Genomic DNA, 19,301 nt, shown 5'->3' on the forward strand with positions numbered 1-19,301 from the left:
AATTCTCCACAGCTTGGTCTTTCCCTTCCCACGCTCCCACACTGATCCGTTACCCTGCACTTAAGCTTCACCAGATTACACGTGCTCTTCTCTGCCAGAGGACCTCCATTTTCCAAGGCCCCACTGAAAAAAATTGTGATGACACCCCCGAGCTGTAAATTGGAATTCGGTATGCCCTTCTCTTTGTTCTCATAAAACTGTTCTTCCGCTAATATAGTGCTTCCAATATTGAGTGATAGCTTTTTGTGTACATGTTCTGATTCTCACATCACTTTTCTTCTCAAGCCACTTTTCATTGACTAGTCCCAGGTATGGAAGATGAAAGAAGAAAGAAACTTGTTCATATGTGTTTCTATCCCTGACTTGTTCTGAAAATTGTCGGGATCTGTTTTTCTTAAAATATAATTCCTCCTCAGTCTCTAGTCTCCCTTTGTCCACAAAGGCTTTAATTCTTATTTGGTAACCCGCCCCCTGCCCCATGTACTTCACGTGAGGCCCACTCACACGCACGGGACCTCCGGGTCCCGGCCAAGCCAGTCGCCATCTGCCATCCCTCTGGCCACAGGAATGGCTTCAGGGTCAGAGCAAAATCTAAGACCAGTGAGGACCAGTGAAACTTGATTGCCAGGCTTTGGTTTAGTCTTTCAGGAAAGCTGGATATGAAAGAGAGAGAGGAGATAGGTCCGGAGCTGCAGCAGCCTGGGATGGAAAGCGTGGAGAGCTGCTCTGGCGACCTTGCTGGTCCCCAGGTCACACTCCACTAGTCTGTCTAGCCCTGGACTGTTTCATCACATGAGCCAAAAGATTCTCTTTGCGACAGCAAGGATCCCAACTGAAGGTACAGTTAGTTTACCTTTTAGGTGATTCACTGCATATATGATGGGTATCGTTATTTCATACAGGAGCTCTATGTACATACCACTTAAAGAGGAATCTTTTTAACTTTCTCAGTCAAGACACACCCTGACCTTATAAGGATGAATCCTATGTTCCAGACCTACTAAGCCACCTGAAGTCCCTTGAACACGTAGTATGACTCTCTCCTTTGGTGACCATACAGCACCTCTGCTTGGAATGCCTTCTCTCCCCACTTTACCTAACTCTTAACTTGTACCTCAAAACCCAGCTCAGGTTTTGCACCATCAGGGAAGATTGCACCTCTTGTGAATTCTCCTCATACCCTAAATGTACATAAGCTGTATCATAATCATATAGAAGCTTGTCTTTTTCTTCTATAAGACTGCGACTCCTCAAGGGCAGAAATGGTTTCTTTTTCAGCTTTCTATCTCTAACATGGTGTAGTGTTTGTCCCAGAGTGGCTGTCATAAATGTTTTTTGAATGAATGAAGGCATCTAATATATAATCCACTCATTCTGCTGATGAGGAAACTTGCTCAGTTCAGAGTAATAACTTACTTGTCCAGTGTCATGCAACTATTTTACCCACTAAGTTAATTTGTGGAATTGCCTGTTGAAGTCCAAAAGGGAAGAATAGTTCGAGAGAAAAAAATGTAAATGCTTGAGCTCACTCAATGTTTTTCATTTAAATCAACTTTATTAAGGTATCATGTACATACAAAAAAAATGTAATCACTTTATACAGTTCTCTAGGGTTTGATAAATGTATATATTTATATCACTACTGCCCCAGTCAAGGTACAAAACATTTTCATCACCTACATCAATTCCCTTTATGCCCTGCCCATTCAATCTCCCATATACACATTCGCTCCAGATAACTACTAATAAGCTTCTGTCCCTGAAGATTCGATTGGTCTTTTCTGGAGTTTCATATAGATGGAATCATATATACACATATATGATTGGTTTCTGGCTTCCTTTCCTCAGCATAATGTTTTGAGATTCATCCATATTGTTGTGTAATTAGTAGTCCATTCCTTTTTATCACTGAGTAATATTTCATTGTATGACTACTACACAGCTTGTTTATGTATCATTGGTAATAGACATGTTGTTCTCATGTTTTGATGTATTATGGATACAGCTACTATAAACATGTGCACAAGCCTTCATGTGGACATACATCTCCATGCTGTTGGGGTAAATACCTAAGAGTAGTATTTCTGGGTCACGTGTAAGCACAAGTTTACCTGTCTAAGAGATTTCCAGACTCTTTTCTGAAGTATTCTACCATTTTACATTCTCACTAGCAACTCGTACAAGAGCTCTAATTGCTCCACACCCTTACCAACTCTTTCTATTATCATGTTAGCCATTCTAACAGGTGATTTTAATTTGCATTTCCCTAATTACTAATGATGTAGAGTATCTTTTCATGCTTATTTGCCATACATACATATTCTTTTGTAAAGTTTCTGTTCAAATCCTTTGCTCATTGTTAATCAATGTCTTTTTAAGTTGTAAGAATTCTTTATTCTGGATATACTTATGGTTTGTAAAATTTTTCTCCCACCCTATGGTTTGTCTTTTAATTTTCTTAACTAATTTTTAAAGAGCAAAAGTTTTAATTTTGCTGAGTTTGACGTATCCATGTTTTTCTTTTATGGTTCACATTGTTTTGTCCTTTCTAAGAAATCTTTGCATAACTCAGATTTTTTTCGTATTTTCTTCTAGAAACTTTGTAGTTTCAGATCTTACTTTTTGGCCTATAAACCCTTTTTTTAGTTACTTTTTGTGTATGAACAAGTTATGGGTTGAGGATCATGTTTTTACATATAGATATACAGTTGTTCCAACACCATTTGCCCAAAAAACTATCCTTTCCCTTTTACACCAGCACCTCTCTATAAAATCAATTAATCATATATATGTGGGCTTATTTCTGGACTCTCTATTTTGTGTCAGGGATTTATGTCTGTCCTTATTCCAGTACCATACTGCCTTGATTTTTAGGGCTCTAAGTAAGTCTTGAAATCAAATAGTGTAAGTCCTCTAATTTTTTTTAGCTATGTCAAAAGTATTTTGGCTATTCTAAGTTCTTTGCATTTTTAGGTAACTTTTAGAATCAGATTTTCCATTTGTACTTTTTTAGAAAGCTGCTGGCATTTATATTGAAATAGCATTGAATCTAAAAATCAGTTTGGGGACAATTGGTATCTTAACAATATTGATTCTTCCAATCCATGAACATGGTATCTCTCTCCATTTATTTAGGTTGTTTTTATTTTCACTCAGCAATATTTTGTGGTTCTCCATGTATGAGTCTTGCACATATTTTGTTAAAATTACTCCTAATTATTTCACATTGTTATGTTATTGCAAATGGTATTTTTAATTTCAATTTCTAATGCTTTGTTAACATAGAGACATACAATTGATTTTTTATATTGATCTTGTATCTGAGACCTTGCTACATTTACTACTCCTAGTATCCTTTTTTGTAGCTTCCCTAGAATTTTTTATATATACAGTATGTCATCTATAAATAAAGACAATTTTACTTCTTTTTTTCAAATCAATATGCGTTTTACTTCTTTTTTCCCCTTTATTTACTGACCACAACCTGCAATGGGATATACAAAAGTGTTGCAGCTCACCTAATTTTAAATTAAATGTACTTCTTTCTTGAATAAGTACAACATGTATTTTAAATACACACACACACACACACACACACACACACACACACAAGGTCGGGCAATTAAGTTCGGGAACTTGTTGCAACGATGTTGCTAACCTTTTTTGATTTCAGAGGGATTATTCATTATGATTTTGTACCAACTGGACAAACAGTTAACCAAGTTTACTATCTGGAAGTGCTGAAAAGTCTGCATGAAAACATTAGATGACCTGAACTTTTGAACTTTTCACCAACAATTCATGGCTCTTGCATCATGACAATGCACCAGCTCACACGGCACTGTCTGTGAGGGAGTTTTTAGCCAGTAAACAAATAACTGTATTGGAACACCCTCCCTATTCACCTGATCTAGTCCCCAATGACTTCTTTCTTTACCTGAAGATAAAGGAAATATTGAAAGGAAGACATTTTGATGACATTTGGGACATCAAGGGTAATCCGATGACAGCTCTGATGGCCAGTCCAGAAAAAGAGTTCCAAAATTGCTTTGAAGGATGGATTAGGTGCTGGCATTGGTGCACAGCTTCCCAAGGGAAGTGCTTCAAAGGTGACCATAGTGATATTCGGCAATGAGGTATGAAGCACTTTTTCTAGGATGAGTTAGAGAACTTAATTGTCTGACCTGTGTGTGTGTGTGTGTGTGTGTGTGTGTGTGTGTATTTAATAGTTTGGCCAAGTTAGGGATAAAACAATGGGAGGAAAGGAAACAGGCAGATGCAGAATGAGGTAGAGAGAGAGATTGTGAGAATAAATTGGGTAATGTTTTGGTTTCTGATCATCCAAATGGCTTCTTCAAATCATTCTTTTAACTTAAGCATTTGGTTTCAGGTATTATCAATGCCTTTCTCATATTAATTAGGTAATTGTTTTTGTATTCTATTCTTAAAACTGTTTTTTAGATATGTGGTGTGCATATATTTATTCAACAAACATCAAATGCTTACTCTGAGCAAGGTACTGTGCTGGGAATTCAATGTTTATATATATTTGTATGTTTGTCTTTTCAGTAACCAATGTGGTAAGTGACAATACCTTTTATGGAAATAGAATATTAACACATCTTTTTTGAAGTAATGGTACTGTCTGTCCTATGGTAAGAAAAGTAATGGTTTATGTCCCAATCCCTGGATCCTATGAATATGTTACCCTACACCACAAAAGTCACTTTACTATAATCCACCTCCTCTGAGATAAATTGGGTTTACTATTTCAACTGTAACATGCGACAGTAAGTTCACATTGCTTCAATTCGCTTACCTATAAAATAGGTGATTCTACCTGTCTAGTTTCTCACCTGTGGTATTTATAATGATTAATAAGATAAAATATGTAAAAGTATTTTGAAGACTACCTTCTACTGCTCTGGTGCTGATACGGAAAAGACCCCAGAAAGCTGGGCTTTTATAAGGCGAGTGTCATGGAGGAAGAGAGATATTGGGGGCAGTGTATCACCAAGTCCTAACGCTTCTTTCCATGTAGAGGGAGTTCATGGTGTCCTGCTCCTCAATGTCCTGAGTTTTAGAAAGTCTGGACCCCATGGAATGGGAGGTGATGGGATGACAGGGTGGCTCAGTTGTTTAAAGCATCACTGAGTGCATCAGCCTGAGTCTTGGTTTTAAAAAGCCCCATCCTTGCTGCAAAACTAAGTCACATTCTCTAGGATTAACTCTATCAGTAAGAAAGATGACGTCATCTGCTTTCATCTGCTTAGGTTTTAATCTTCTTTCTCAAGAACTCAGAACTCAGGCTGGAAGAAGGGTGCTATTTATTGGACCCCTAAAATTCATTCAACAGGGCAAGGATGCCAAGGGTTGTAAGGAAGGAACTATTAATGATGAGTCATGGAATATAAGAAGAGAAATGAAGGGTAACGAGGGGTTTGATGGATATGTTAAAGAAGGAAGGATGAATAGATTGAAGGTCACAACAAAAAAGTAAAAGCCCTTTTGAGGGAAGGATATGTCATGGAAGGACGATATTGGTAATCAGAATGAGATATTTGCATTTGAAATTTTGGTACCATTTTTGTTGATGCCAAGATCTAAGGCATGATGCATCTGCTGAGGTAAAGTAGATGAAAACTGAATTTTTCTGAATTCATTGCAAATCTGAATAAGTCAACAAACCAAGAGTCTGTGGTGTTGGACGAATCATCAGCTTGCATGTGGAAGTCACCAAGCAGAATGACAGGAAGAAGGATGAAGAAGAAAACTGAGTTGCTTATAAAAGTTAGTTTTATAATGGAGAATGAGGAGGAAAGACCCAGCATGGAGGAGGAAGAGTGGTATAACCAGAGAGTATGAACCTTAAAAGAGCAGAAGTGGTTGGCAAGAGGGAAGGGAGAATAACACTCTATCGGTGGCATTGAGGAGTAAGGCTGGTGCTGAAGCACTTTGGGTACAAGAAAAAAGAAGCCATTTGTTTGAGAGGGCTGCAGAAAAACCGTGTTCCCAGGATACACCCTGCTTTTAATGAAGTGAGGTGAATAGAACCTTCAGAGAAGAGGTTGAAAAATACAGGTGTTGATTGATTTCACATTGGGAATTGGGAATTCCAAGAGGTAGAGGGGAATGGGGCAGGGGTGGGTGAGAATTCGATTAGTTTAAGGGAAGAAAGTTGAGGTACTTGATGACCTGGAAGTGGAATTATGATGGAGAGTGGGATAAGCAGGGATGGGTGGATGGGCTGATCCGCTCAGAGGTGACTGAGCAGTCGGTTGCCTTGTGGTCCAGACCATTAGTCTCTGCTGTGGGGTGGGGCAGCTGCTCCCTCAGGCAGCCTGAGGTTGGCAGGGTGTAATTATAGGTCTAGCACTGCATGTGTTTGGTGACTTAGCTTTATTTTTTTTTACATCCTCTCTGCTCTTTTGCTTCTACCTATTCTTTCAATTTACTCCTGGCTAGAGGAAGAATATTTTAATTACTCAGACAAAAGGATCCCTTCTTTATAAATGGAATCACTGCAAAGTTTTAATGAAAAACAAAACAAAACATTTCCAATGTACAAATTATGTCCAATATACAATTTTATTTTCCCCCATAGCATGCACAGTGATGGACTGGCCCGTGGAGGGGGCAGTGAGTAGAAGAATGTGGATGAATGAGAGGATTAGGATGTCAGTGGTGAGACTCCATGGGAAGAAACAGGCTTTTCTCTTCCCCTCTGTCACGTTTCATAGAACTGTGTCTGCCTTATCCTCAAAGAAAGGCATAGTACTTGTGGTGTTGATGGGCTTCCTCCCCTGTGTAGGAGAAAAGTGGCTGAATGAATTAGTATTTCCGGTGTGAGAGCCTAAAGAAAATGGGAAGACCTGAATATATGTATGGAAAGAAAGAAAGATTTAGATCTGTGGTCAGGCTGACAGGACTCCATCCTGAGAAAGGTCCCCAACTCCGTCAGAGCTCTGGATGTTGTTAGGCTGGTAGCTCAGTACAGAAATGTAAGTGAGCACCATGCAAGGGGCAGGAACTCCCCTAGGCAGAAGGCAAACCCAGACTTCTGCCTGAAGACAAGGTCAGTGGCATAATCCAGAGGGTGGGAACAGCAGCCTCCCTGACCTTCCAGACTTCTCTCACCAATATAAATACTCAAGCGCTATGTGAGGACACCTCCCAGCATTACCCTGAGGACTCTACACCGAAGGATCCACCTGACACCTGTTCCATGTGAGACAGCTGGAAGGGAGAGGGAGAGTTCCTATACCTGTGCTTTGTACATAACCATGCATACTAGTAACTCCTGTGCTGGAAAGCGAGGGAATAGTCACCACCACTAAAAACAAATATTTTTATAATATCCCATATTTTTGTTTATGCTCAGCTAGACATAGACTTAAATGCAAGCTCCACCATTTGTTAGCCGTGTGACATTGGTAAAATTGCCTAACCTTTTTATAAGCCTTAATTTCTTCATCTGTAAAATTCTAATCAGTACCAAACAGAGCTGACTCCTCTGAAGATTAAATGAGATCTTGCATATAAAACATTTAACACTACACATTTTGACTACCAAGAAGAAAAGAAATTGTTCTTGTCCACAAGCGGTCTACAATTAACAGGTACATAGTCATGCAAAAAACAGCTCGCCCAGAATAGTAGGTCTTTGCCATTTTTAGGGTTTCATGGTCAATAAATCTGGGAAATGTGTAGTACTGTACTTTTGTAGATTTACACTGCACATTAGTCCATTAGAGACTGAGGATTGTTGCAGTGAAACACCCTAACTACCTGTTTAACCAGAGTTTGTCAATTATATACTCACAGACTATTAACATCTTGTAGATTTAATCTTCCTCAAAATACAATTTGGGGGAGACTTCTGATTCTGTCCAACATGGACATTATGGACCATTATGAACTGAATGTTTATGTTGCTACAAAATTCCCATGTGGAAGACCTAGCCCTGAATGTGATGGTATCAGGAGGTGGGACCTAAGAGAAGTAATTAGGTTAGATGAAGTCATGAGGGTGGAGCTTCCATGATGGGATTAGTGTCCTTATAAGAAGAGAAAGAGACTAGAGCTCTCTGCAGGCACAGGCAACAAAGAGAAAGTCACGTGAGCACACAAAGATATAGCTGCTGCCTACAAGCCAAGACAAGAGACCTCAGAATGAAACCTACTTTGCCAGTAACTTGATCTTGGACTTCCCAGCTTCCAGAACTGAGAAATAAATTGCTATTGTTTAATCAACTAATAATGGAGTAACTGGAATCAGATTTACTCTTCACCTGAAACAACTAAAAAACCAAAGTAAACAGACAAAACAACAGTTCTTAAGACAGGGGACATCAAGAGCTAAGGACATCAAGCCTTACAATTGTCCCAGCTTACCGCCTACAGAAAGTTTTCATGATGCAATGCAGGAAGGAGGAAGCCTGTAAGAATTTGGTAGCCCTCCCTGAGTTGAAGAGATGGAACAGAAAGAAAATTAAGGATCTACAAAAGATCCTCCTCAATATCATGCGTAAGAGGAAATGACCCAAGGCTGAAGGTGGGGAGAGGGCAGAAACTACCCAAAAGAACCTATGTGCTTCATTTAATATCGATCTGTTGTAATCATCTTTCACCCTGTTGTTCTGAGAAAAGTATACACAAGACAAAATCTGTACGATAAGCAATTTGATAAACAGTAGCTGTTCTCTACCCTATCATCCTGAGAAAAAGTGATGGTATTTGTAAGAAAGTTTACATTTTACATAGTAATATGTAAAATCCATTAGCACAGCTTTCCAGTTAAGGTATAATATGGGAACAGTTGTTTTTGTTTTATTTCTAGTTTATGTGGTGGAGGTTTCATGAAGTTCCTTTAATAAAAATATTTTTAAAAACAGTAAAAAATAAAATAAAAAAGAACCTATGTGCTCCCTACAATAAACCCATTTTAATATGATGACATAATTACATTAAAACATAAAAGGGTATTAAAAGATATACCATGCTAACACTAGTAAGTAACAAAAGTAACTAGTAACAAAAGTAAGCTGGAATGGCTATATTAATATCAGACAAATTAGATTTTAAAGCAAAACACATTACCATGATGATAAAAGAGGAATTCATCAAGAAGACTTAACAGTCCTAAATGTTTATATACTGAACAGTTTCTAAATACAGGAAGTAAAACTAATAGAAGTGCAAGGAAAAATAAATCGTAGATATTTCAACACCCTCTAAAAATCGTAGATATTTCAATAACCTCCAATTATTTATGGAAAAAATAGGCATAAAAATCAGTAAGGATATAAACAAACAACATTATTAACCAACTTCATCTAATTACATTTATAGAGCACTCCTCCAACAACAGCAAAATTCACATTCATTTCAAGTGCGCACAAAACTTTTATGAATATATATATATATATATATATATATATATATATATATATTTTGGGCAACAAGTCTCAATGAATTTAAAAAGATTCAAGCCATATAAAGTTTGTTCTCTGATTACAACGGAATTATATTAGAAGTCAATAACAAAGATATCTGGAAAAATCTTGAACTATTTGGAAACTAACAGACTGCTAAATAACCCATGGATCAAAGAATAAATCAAAAGGGAAATTAGAAAGTATTTGAGCTGAATGAAAATACAACATATTGAAATTTTTGGAATGCAGCTAAAGCAGTGTTCAGTGGGAAATTTATACTGTAAATGTCTATTTTAGAAAATGGAAAAGGTCTTGGGCCGGTCAAGTGGCTCGTTGGTTAAGAGTTGGCTTGGGAGCGTGAGCCCTGAGCAGCAGGGCCGCCGGTTCGGATCCCACGTGGACAAGTGACACTGTGCTCTCTACAGCTAAGATGGTGAACAACAACTCGACCTGGAACTGGGCTGCTGTGAGTCACTGGTGATGGTGTAGGCTGCAGTGGGGCTGCAGTGGGCTGCCGTAAGCTACCATGAGTGGCTGGCAGCTGGCGTGAGCAGCCATGAGCCGCCATGAGCGGCCATCCAATGTCCGGTGACTGATCTGCCTCACCCGGGAAGAGCGCAATGATAATACCAACATGGGCCACTGAAGCGACATCCTCCACAACTAGACTGAAGAACAAAAGGACAGCAACGTGTCTGTTCCCTCCCCCAATTCCCCAGTAAAATCTTAAAAAAAAAAAAAATAGAAAGAAAAGGAAAAGGTCTCAAATCAATGATCTGAGCTTCCATTAAAAACTAGAAGAAAAAAAAAAGAGAAAATTAAACCAAAAGTAAGTAGGAGAAAGGAAATAATAAAAATCAGAGCAGAAACCAATGAAACAAAGAACAAAAATAATAGAGAAAAACCAATAAAACAAAAACCTTGTTCTTTGACTGACAATATCAGTAGAATTGATAAAGCTCTATCTAGACTGATCAGGAAAAAACAAACAAACAAAAATGATCATTATCCAGACATGAGAGCAATGCTATAAATAACTACAGGAAATGCTATGAACTTCAGGCCTATAAATTTGATGTCAAATAGTTTTAGCCCTCCAACTTTGTTCTTTTCCAAAATTGTTTTGGCTATTCTGGCATCTCTGCATCTTTCTTTTTAGGAGTCTGTCTCTTGGCTGACACCTACGTGTGATTCTTTTCTTTTTCAGCTCAACCATCAGCAATTACAAAGGCTTTACCTGGAAGGCCTCATGGAGGAATGCTGCCCTCCCTACACCAGACTCGGTGATAGCCAATTGCAACCTTTAAAGGAGTCGCAGTCATGGACTCAGGCCCCCGGGCTGGCCATGCTCTTCAGTATTTTTTATCAGGGCCTTCCACAGAAACCTTCCTCAGATGCCTCTGTGAAGCCCTGAGCAGGGTGATGGGGGTGGGAAGGACTCGAAGGCACTTTTTTCCCACTCTGACACAGTACTTAGTAATCTTCCACTCTTATCTCTTCTCCTTCTCTCCTCCTAGTCCTTGCACCATAATACTGCAGGAGCCTTTTGTTTGAGACTCCCAGAGCATTCAAGCAATTCCCCACACCTCTGCTGATCCACCTGACCTCCAACCAGAGCTGTTTCATGGGGAAAAAATGGAAAAGGAGGAGGCACTTTTGCCATTTTAGCTTCTTGCTTATGCTATTGCAGTAAGCGATGAAAGGCTTGATTGTTACCGTTGTTTGGCTTGTTGCCTTGCCTGGCAGTTCAGTGCTCTCAGCTCAGCTCAGCTCTTGATACAGATGGATTATAGAATCAGTTTGTCAGTTTCTACTTCAGAGACTTCAGAGATTTTGATCGAGATTTTATTGAATCCATAGATCAATTTGGGTAGAACTGATATCTCAATAATAATGAATCTTCTAATCCATGAACATTGATAAGTACATTGATATGTACTTAGGTCTTTTTAAATTTCACTCAGCAATATTGTCACACAATAGTTCTGCACTTGCTGTCAGTGTACATACAGGTCTTGTGCATCCTTTTTAAATTTTTTTTGTTTGATACTATTGTAAATGTTATTAATTTCAATTACAGATTGTTGCAAGTATACAGAAATACAATTCATTTTTGTATATTGATCTTATATACTGAGACCTTCCTAAACTCACTTATTAGTGCTTTTTGTAGATTTTTGTAGATTCCCTATGATTTTCCATGTAAATGATAATGTCTGTGAATAAAGACAGTTTTACTTCTTGCTTTCCAATATGGATAGCTTTTGTTTCTTTTTCTGGCCTTTTTGCATTGGCTAAAACTTCCAACAAAATGTTGAGTAGAAGTTGTAAGAGTGGACAGTTCCCCTTGTTCCTAATCTTAGGAAGAAAGCATTCACTATTTCTCCATTAAATATGGTGTTACAGTAGGTTTTTTTATAGATGCCTTTTGTCAGGTTAAAGAAGTTTTCTTCTATTCCAAATTTGCTGATAGTTTTTGTTAGGAATTGATGTTAAGTTTTATAAAATGCCTTTTGTGCATCTGTTGAGGTATTCATATGGTTTTGCTCTTTTAGTGTGTTAATATGGTGAATTGCATTTGAATAATTTTATATAATATATATAGGACAGCCAGAATAATGCTTGATTCTTTACCTGTATTAATTATCAAGGCAATGGATTGGTTCCTTATTATTCTTCAAAGATGGCCTGTTGTTTTTCAAATATCATTATGGACTTCATGGGTTTAAATCTGATATTTTATGAGTTTCAATCCATTGCAGTTTTTCCTGATTGAAGCTCAAGTTGCCTATCTTTGGTCAATGATAGCCCCTTCAAGGAGACTGCGAGGTCCTTGTGACATGACTCTAGTCACCATTGGAAGCTTGCTTGCTATCTAGTATGACAAGGTGTTCCAGGTTTATTTTGTACATTTCTCACACCAAACCTGAACTCAGCCAGTTCTCCAAGAAGTCCTGGTATCTTTCAGTGGAAAACAATATTTCAAAGCCACAATCTGGCTGTTAGGGTAATTCATTGCTACTAGGTTAGTCATTGGCACTAGGTCTTTCAAGTGTTCAGAAGTAATTTCCAATTCAAGTACAGATGATGGTATGATATTCTTACTTTAGCTCTTCTATATTATATGTGTATATCCTTTTCTCCACACTGATAACTATGGTTCTCAAGGACACAAGAGATGATGAAATAAAATATCTGTACTCTTTTAGGCCAGTGCTTCTCAAATTTACTTATTTATGTACTCACTTATTTATCCAACAGTTCACATACCATAGTCTCAAAACTATCACCCCAACACAGTCAGAACATACTATACCCTCTTTCATTTAACCTTTATTTAGCCATAGTTTTACAAGTATCTATATTGAATACTCATCATCAGTACTTATGTTAATATCTTGCTAATTGTTTTGGTTATCTGACACTTGTTTTCTAGTAGATTGCTTAAGAAGGGCTCATGGGAGCAACAGTAATCCCTGAAGGCTGCATGTTGCTAACAAGCTTGTATGCATTCTTTTTATTGGAGAGTATGTTTGGCTGGATATAAAATCCTTGGCTCACATTTTTTTTTCATTGAATATCTTAAATATGTTACTCTATTTTCTTCGGCCTAAAAGTGAAATGATATCCTAATATTCTTTTCCTAATAAGTCACTTGTTTTTGCCTATATTTCCTAAGGATTTTTAAATTTTTCTTTAAAGCCAAGTAATTAACTAAAATAGGTCTTGGTGATGGCTGTTTTATGTTGATCTTCTGAGGTTTGTGGTGTGCTCTTTTAATATGTAATATCACATTTTTTTTAATATCAAGAAATTTTTTTTTGTAATACAGTTTTTAGTGTTTGTTTTGTTTCCTTGTTTTTGTTTTCTTCTACGAGAAACCCTGGAATGGTAGGTCACCTTATATCTTTACTTAGCTCTACTAGATAGGCTTCTTATCTCTATTTTTCAGTTAAGGAAACTAATAATCAGAAAGATTATGTAATTTGTTCAAGCTTCCACAGCTGGGAAGGGAGAGAACTAGAACTCTGGTCTGCTTAACTCTGAATCTGAGGTCTTTCTCCCATACTACCCTGCTGCCCAGGTCCAGGTAAGACACAGTTGGATTTTTCCTGTGTTTATTTCACTGCCTTTCTTTCCATTGGTCACTCTGATATGTCTTAAAACCTTGCTTCTCAAAGCAAGGTCCTTGGACCAGCAGCCTTGGCATCCCCTGGGGGCTCACTAGAGCTGCAGAATCTCCACTTCTTAAGACTACTGAGTGAGAATCTGATATTTTACAAGATCCCCTGGTGATTCCTGTGCCCGTTAAAATTTGAGAAGCACTGGCCTAAAAGAAAAATATGAAGGTACTTTAGGCAGTGGTTCTCCAACTTTACTGCATGTTATAATCACCTTGAAATCATTTAAAAATCCTGATATTGTGGCCACAACCCCTATAAATTAGGTCAGAACTCTGGAGATGGAGCCCACATGGCAGTATATTTTAAAACTCTCTAAAAGTACAGCCAAGTTGGGAACTGATGATTAAGCCACTGGTTCAGTCCTTAATGCTCCTCGGAGTTACCTGGGAGCATCTTAGATTACAGGTGTTGAGTCAGTGGATCCAGAGTGGGGCCTGAGGTGCTGCGTTTCTGCCAAGTCCCCAGATGACAGGTGCTGCTGGTCTGAGTTGTTTCTGAAGTAAAATGAAACTCCCTGATGCTTCCTTCAACAATATCAATCAGTACAGATAGAACAGAATCAAGACAAGCTTCCCTAAGGCAAAGTCCTGGCCTGCTTATCTCTGAGTGAGATAAAATAAGGAACTCCAGGGAAGCGAGGGGTGCTGCAGGCTCTTCCTCCGGCCTTGCAGGTTACTTCACACCTGGGGCTGGGCCAGGCGGCTGCACCGAGCTGAGTGGGCCTGTGGCTCCTGGGGCTGAGAGGCCGGCTAGCATCAACTGCAGCCCCAAGGCAAGAGCTCCTGCAAGCACAGACTTCCTTCTGGCTGCCTTTTCTTCCCGGAATCTATTCTTCTCTCATTTTTGTCTGGGGTCCTGTGTCTAGGCATTCCAGGAATCCCAGAGCACGTGCTCAGTGCCCTGTGTGCGCGAACTTGGGCTTTGGACTAGGTCAAAACTGCAAAAGCTCGGGCCTTAACACCAAGAAACTTAAGCCAGAAGAATCAGGGCCACGGGGATGAGTGCCTAAGAGACATAGCATGACGGAACTTGATTTGTTTTTCATCCTGGCTCCACTCGTGACATTCAAGAGTTGGTCTGACAACTGTAGTTGACAGGACTTAACACGCACTGTTCTCACTTCAGCTTATAATTTACATATTTTTCTCCCCTGGCAAGACCCAAGCAACTGTCATCAGCAGGTTGTGTGGGCCGTGCCGAATGCGAGGCGGGCCTGTATTGGGCTCAGCTGGGGCCCAGAGTTTTGACTCCAATCCCTTAGCCTGTGGCAGAATGGGGTGGTTGTTTGTCAAGCAAACGCTGAGTAAGGGCTTCCCTCTGGAGGCAACCCCCTAACAGACCTCACTGGCCCTGTTTCTGAGATGATGGAACACTTACCCGGAATTCCAGTGGGCGAAATGTTCATCTCTACAACAGAGCAAACTAATTGACTTTTCTCTAGGTTTGACAGAAAGAAACGAGCCAAGGGAAAACCTGAGGCCTTAAGACGTCCTATGCTAAGGCAGCCAAGTAGGGGGTTCTTTAAATCTCAGTTCTGCGTTGGGATCATCCGTGGTTTTTATTTTGGGCTTGCACACTGCCATTTTCCTAAGCACTGCTTCCAAGGCATTTTACCACCTACCTGATAAACTGGTCATCAGAACACAACCTGTTTACCCTATGGAATAACACTCCCCCCCGCCCCCCAGATTCTTGAGACTCTTAATTTCCTGCCAGTTTTTTAAGGATTCAGAGAAAGCCACTCTGGTACCTCAAATCGTTAATGTACCTTAAAGGCTGAGCAGGTTTCTCCCCTCTACTGGAAGCATAATTAATCCTCATTGTTCCCCAAAGGATAACCCAGGAAATGCTTCACTCCCCAGATGAGGTAGTTCAAAAACCTCCCCAAGACTCCCACCCACCTAGTAAGTGGCCAAGTACCCACAGTGCTTGTGGGTTGATCCTCTCAGGATCAGCCTCTGTTCTCCCATGATAAGGCTAAGAAGATTTAAGTTCCTCTCTTCACTTCCCCAAGCCTAATAACACCCCCTTGGGGATACTATTTAAATGTAGGCATTTGAGGACTGAAACAAAAGAAGAAATCTCCTGGTTCCTAAGTGAGTAATTGGCCCAGGGAAACCTCACCTGGGGGAGCAGCTATTTAACCAACAGAGAGCAGAGGAGGAAGCAGCCCTGAAGGGAAGGCCCTGACTAGTGGAGGCAGCCCAGTGTGTGGAGACCGGCCGCTTACAGGACTGGAAGCTTCAGTGTGGCCACTTTTGCCCTCTGTCAGCCTTAAACACCCCATAAATCAAAGGAACTCCTTCAGAGTTCAAAGACCCTAGCAAACCTTCCAGGCGATTCTGGTGCAGGCTCCGTTTTGAGGACCACTGCACTCGTGGGAAACATCATTTGTTCAGCCCCTTTACATCAGGCTGAATCAAGAACATCCAGAGGTAAGGGGGGGGGGGGCTGGGTTACAAAGTGGGGCTTTCAAGTCAGATTGCCTGGTTCTGGTTCTTAGCTCTGCAACTTCCTAGTCATGTGACCTGGTACATCCGTTCCCTCAGCTCTAAGATGGGGGAATCACACATCATCCACAGGAGGTCACATGTGTCTGGAATATAATAGTTTCTGCCCTTCCCCACCCCAATTTTTCTAATAGGAAATTTACAGAACAAGACCTCCTGTCCCTTGAGTGAAAACCTGCAACACAGTGAATGGCCACACACGTATAGGATGCTAATGTTAATACATTTTTTTCTTTATTTTTAAAATTAGTTTCAGGTGCAATAGTAAGATGGTTCTAGGTTTAAAAGAGTTCAGTTCAGCCTTTGAGTCCTGAGGATAAGGGGTGTGTGTCTGTGTGTGTGCGCAGAAATATGTTTCCCCATACTGATTTTCATCCAAATAGTTTCAAAGATTAAATTTAAACTTTCCTAAAAAGTGAAACTTTACTTCATGAGTTTCCCTTTTTTTCCATACTTCCCCTTTTTCCTTTTTCTTTTTTCTTTTCAGGAGAGATAGGAAAAGCTGATCATGTGACGCTTGATTTGGTTTTGTTGTGTATGTACTTTTGTTGTGTATGTATTTATAGTTAACAAAACTAATCAAAATGATTTGAGCCTTTTCCTTCTTTTCTCTTACTTAAGGCATTATATTTTTTACTCTATATTGCATGCTACCTTGCTTTTTTATTATATATATTAAAAACTATGTGTTTATAGCAGGAATTTTGAAGAGGAAAGAAAACCCATGTCCTACTGCTCAGAGATAATCACTGTTAATGTTTCAGTCTATTTCTTTATGGTTTTGTTTTCTGCTTACGGTGTACTTACTAATATGTGTACACATACGAAAACTTTTTCTGTATTGTGACCACCCTGCAGAGGTGGGATGGACTTCACCCCCCAACACAAAATTTGGTTTAGTTGTCAAAACTGACGATGAGACACACACACCAAGAGGACATGAAAAGCTTTATTCCTCTTATGCAGCTTGCTGGGGGGTGCAGGGCAGGCTTTCAGGGAGATCCAGAAATGTCTCGAGAGAGAGCAGGGAAAGGTGACTGACGGGCTTCGGTTTTACTGTGGTTAGAAGGTGGGGCTGGGCGAGGGTTCCTGCACATCCCTGCACACAGGCCGGGCCACGCATGGTTTGAACTTCCTAGTGGTGCCAAAGGACGAAGCTCCTGGGCTTTCTCATCAGCTTGCCCAGATGTGGGGTAGAAAGGGAAAGGGGGAAGGTGCGCTTGAAGGTGCTCGGCAGCCAAACAGCGAAACTGAGTGAGACTCTTTATTACTCGCACAGTTTTGCAGCTTCATCTTAAATTTACCATTGTATGTTTTATGTCTTAAGGGTGACCTAACGCTTCATTGTCAAATTAAATTTCTTCTGACATTGGCATCTTGTGGCCATGTCAGTTTTCCCTGTAACTGATCACTTCGTTATTTATATTCTAGAAGGATTTTGTGGATTAAAAACAAATTGACTTTTTTTCTTACAAAACAAACACACAAAAAAGGTCATGGAAGAATGAAACATAGCCTATATCCTGAAAGCAAAGCATCGATAAATTTTCCTTGATCATAAGTACAGCTTGCTCAGGGAAGAGAATACAGATAGTTTTCTTGTTTGTGAGTACGTTTGCCTTTTTTATGAAAGCACACGACTTTCACTATTCTGCAAAATATGACTGCACAATGTGTGAGTCACGTATCTAATCTGATTTTAAATATTGGTCCTAAAGATTGTAGTTTCTTATAATCCTATATTTGGAGTCCACACCTTGTGACAACAAAAGACAACTCAAGTCAGCTTCAAATAAGAATCATAACTAACCACAGGGCTATTTTTTTCCATCTGTAATAAAGAATGTTCCAACATCTTTAATGACCGAAGATAATCCTCTGTCATCGTCTTGTGCATCCAGATTATAAAAATACATACACGACTTTGAAGAAAGGTCTGGTCCACTGGTGTCAAGTGAAGGTCAGATTATGGAAAATTGGCATCGTTACAACAAGAAATCAAGCCTGCTTATGTTTCCTTTTGGTATTTTGAATAAAGGATCTCACTACATAGTTTCCAACTTGAAGATTTAATTAAAGGCACGAGGAGTGATTGATCCTAGATGCTGATCACTGAAGATGACTTGCCATTCATTAGAGAAGCACCTATTGAAATGTATGAGGGGAAAAAATCTGGTGTCAGATTGAAGGCCTACTGAAAAACATTTTGAACAGACCAGGAACAGCAGAACAAAGCAGGATATCTTATTCCAAGATTTTAAAAAAAAGCACCTAAAAAAAAAATTTGGTAGAAACATCAGCCAATCCTTTTTTTTACCCTTTAATGCAAAAGATTTTGTCATCCCCAAGAAATAATGTGGGTATGCTTTTTGAACTGAATTGTAAAGACTGGCAATACAATGTCAAAATAATAGCTAGATGGAGGAGATAAAAGATGAGAGAGAGGAGGGAGGTGGCGGTAACTAAACTGAGAAGAAACGTTCTTCACCATTTGTAATTTAGAGAAATTGGTGCTCCTCATACATCCCCTAAGAGGTACGGCTCGGCAGCCATGGCAGAAAGGTTCCTGCAGCATGCCTCGTGGGGTGACCATCTCCAGGAAGCGACCCCCACGCTTCTGTACCTGTCACCTGGGAGCCACGTCCTCTGGGGAGCCCTGATTGTGCTAACCTTGTGAGATTTTTAGCCATTCGATGGCTTTGGCTTCCAATTGCCTCTCCTGTTTTCCACCCTCCGTAAGAACTCTGTCATCCTTACCAGGTATAGAGAGCAACCTGAGTGAATTTGTTCACACTAAGTTAGGGGGAGAGAGACTAACCCCCTCCCTTCTCCTCTGCCCAGGCTGAGACGGCAGCAGAGCAAGGATCCCCAAGAATCCCAGGGGTCTTGCAGCCCCAAGTGGTTCCCCCAGCAAAGAATCTGAGAGGCTGTTTCTTGGCTAGCATCTTTGTGCTCCATAAACCTGGTATGGGGAAGCCAGGGAGAGATTAAAGACCTGTGTCTAAGCCTCTTATCTCCCAGGCCAAAAGACATCTCGTGACTGCCCAAGGCACTTGGCAGGAGCCCAGGAGCTCAGCCTGGAATCCGAGGCCGGGGCTGGCTTCATCACCACCTTGTCTGTGCAGGCTACTGGCGAATGCCTGGGCCAGCCACTCAGCAGCAACTGAGAA

This window comes from Hipposideros armiger, unplaced genomic scaffold, assembly GCF_001890085.2.
Source record: "Hipposideros armiger isolate ML-2016 unplaced genomic scaffold, ASM189008v1 scaffold_68, whole genome shotgun sequence".
NCBI lineage: Eukaryota > Metazoa > Chordata > Mammalia > Chiroptera > Hipposideridae > Hipposideros > Hipposideros armiger.